Raw genomic sequence first — 3,212 nt, 5'->3', positions numbered from 1 at the left:
CTTCCCCTTTTTCCGACACCTTAAACCTTATTTTAATCCCTTCGATAATCCTAAGGCCGTTTATAGCACTATCTCTGTGAAATAACACGAGAATATCGTCTATAAAGAAGATAACGAATACGTCTTAAGCCTTAGTATAGAACAGGCACGGTTCTTTCTTACTAGCCTCTATCCCTAAGTCTATTAGAGTGGCCGCGAAGGTCCGGAACTATAGTCTAGGCGAGTCGCATAGTTTATATAGTGCTTTATTAAGCTCTAAGTACTTATCAGGCTACTTAAATCTATCGAGAAGTTCGTATATAATAGGCGTCCCTGTTTTACTCCTCTAGGCGTTAACGAAGGCGTTAACGATATTAAGTTACTTAATCTCTAGATTAAACTAAGTAGCCAGGGCTATAATAATGCGAAAAGATCGTGTAGCGAGCGTTACTACGTAGGTTCCCTTAATTATTAAGCTCTCCTATAGGTCCCCTGGAATATATAAGCGTGCCTTATATTATTCGAGATATCCGTCTTAGTCGAACTTATTGATATTATTATCAAATAATATCTAAGTATATTTTATAATAATAATTATATATAAGCCTCTAGCTTAATACCAGAGCTCTATAATAATATAGCTATACTTATCTTATACTTAGATATATCCTCGATTTATATACGAGATTATCTCCTATATTGAATATCTAATAGTCTACTATCGAGGATAGTATTATATCATGGTGTGATGTAATAGACTATATCGTGCAACCACGACTGAACTTATAGGTAAAAACCCACTTTAACAGAAGAGGCATTAACTTCGCCTCTAAGCGCTTAATTTCTCTTTATATACACTTCTTAATTAGCTTATTTACCTCCTTCTACGCGGCTTCCTTAAACCGTTCACGTATCGGGTAGTTAGTAAGCTCCCGCTAATACCTTAGTATAGCCTTTAGGTGGTCGCGATAAACCCTACCGTCGATTAAGGGCTTCGGTGACGTTATAGCCTCTCTTTTAGTATTCGAACGGGTATTTATTTTCGTATCGGCCACTCCGAGGATTATTAAATTAAAGGTTAGAAGCCCTTTTAGCCCGTCCTAGCGCTCTTCTTATTAATTAGATAAGAAAAAGGTATATATAAAAGGATTATCCAGCTCTGCCTAATATATCCGTGGATTAATCCGAATAGTCTTTCCTTAAGCACGGCGATCGGTGATTCTTACGCTAGCGCGCGTTACTTCCTTTACTAGTATACTCTTTTTCCTTTAATAGGCGGTTACCTTAGGAGTCGGTCGGATAGGTGGTCTAGATCCGGACGCTATAGTGCGGCTAGTGCTATAGTGCGGATTAGGGGTAGCTAGTCCCTATACCGTCGCCTACGTACTCCTTTCTATAGTTAAAATCGTCGAAGTATCCGTATTAAGCTCTAGTATATATAATCCTAGCATATCGGTTACGGTATTTTCTTTTATAGCCGCTTTATTATCTTATTAGTCGGAAGAATTATTCATTAAGAGTTCCTCCGAAGACTATAGCTCTGCGCTTATAACCTAAAGATTCCTGCTCTAAGGATTAGGTGTTACGCGTGGGGTTTAAAGTCCTGGTACGGGCGGTTCGGGTGCACTGGGTGTATCTAGTAGTGGCGACGAAGCGTCTAATTTAGCCTCTGCTACTCCTACCCCCGAGTTCGAACCCGTGGACTATACTTATTCTCTAAAAGGTACGCTATTAATTAATCTACCCGGAGGGTAGGCCTATAGGATAAAGTCGTTATCTTTATCTTCTTATATTTCGTAAGTTATAAGCTAGTTCCTCGCCTCGGGCTCCGGGATCTATTCTGCTTCTTCGAGCTATAGTTTATAAAGTAGCTACTTGTTAAACTATATATTACGCGTTATAATAACCTTCTAAAGCTATAGAATCTATACTCGGTAAATATTATAGGTAATATAACCTATAAGATACCTAATATATCCCTTTAGTTAAACCTTATATAGTTTCCTATTCCTCCTAGCCTCCCTATCCCTCGCTATTAGATAGGCGCAGCAGCTATAGGTATAAATACCACTCTAATTAGGGCGTAGGTTAGCTATATACTCTCTTACCGGAATCGGCGTATTATCTCTAAACTATAAGTCGAGGATTTCTACTAGGGATTTCTATCCGTGTTATTATAAGGGACTTATATTATATAATAACACTGCCGTTCTAGTGCTTTCTGGCTATTTATCTAGTGGAATTCCTGCTCCGTTAAGTATAGTATTAGACTTTATGATAATTAGTTAACCGGCTCTTTCGCTGCCTCTGTTCGGTTTATAGGTGTATAGCGGTGTAATTTCTATATCGATCCCTTGACTGCTCGCCTATAGCTGGGTTATTGAATCCCCTGCTAGATGAACGATTAAGGGCTTATTATTACTGCGTATCTTATAGATATATAATATAAACTACCGGTTAACCTATCGTTTAAAGGCTTATAACGTGTTATAGACTATAACGCTATTTTTCGAAGCTAAAGGCAGCACATAGATCTAGCCGCTATATTCGTCCTTTATTATAAGAAGATATCGTATACCGTTATAGCTTTTAGGTAGCTCTTAAAGATCCTAATAAATACGCTAAAATAGTTATAGGGAGCGGTATTCTAACGTATATCGAGATATAACTTAATGTGCCTAGGTTCTGGAGTATATCTCGTAGTCTATTCGCTTAGTTCCCTTAATTAATACGTTCCTGGCGTTACGAACTAATACTCGTAGAGCGCTTAGTCTAAGATAGCCTGCTCTTAAGTGCTATAGCTATTCTTCGTCTACTCGTGGATGCGGAGGGTCGCGGGAAGGTCGGTAATATCGGTAAGCTCTTATTAGTCGATCGACTACTATAACTAGTATATATTAATAGTCGTAATTAATCGGAATAATACCACGTAGTATCGGTTAGAATAACGAATAAGAAGAAGAAGATAAAATTAGCTTATACTAAAGGATAGTTATATTAAAGCGTCGAAGCAGCTTTAATAAGACCAAGCTCTTCTCCGCCGTTCTAAAGCGTAACGAGCAGTTATAACCAGAATACTAAATCCTAACCTTATATAATAGAGCTTCCGATATAATATTCGTGTGATATCCCTCCACGACGACTATATCGTTAAGCTCTAAGTCAGCTTTCGGAGCACCTAAAGGTCTATTAAGGATTCCTTTAAGAAGCCGTTTACCTTTACTAATAATCGG

The sequence above is a fragment of the Sodiomyces alkalinus genome (genome assembly GCF_003711515.1).
Source record: "Sodiomyces alkalinus F11 unplaced genomic scaffold SODALscaffold_6, whole genome shotgun sequence".
NCBI classification, from domain to species: Eukaryota; Fungi; Ascomycota; class Sordariomycetes; order Glomerellales; family Plectosphaerellaceae; genus Sodiomyces; species Sodiomyces alkalinus.
This window is presented reverse-complemented; position numbering follows the sequence as displayed.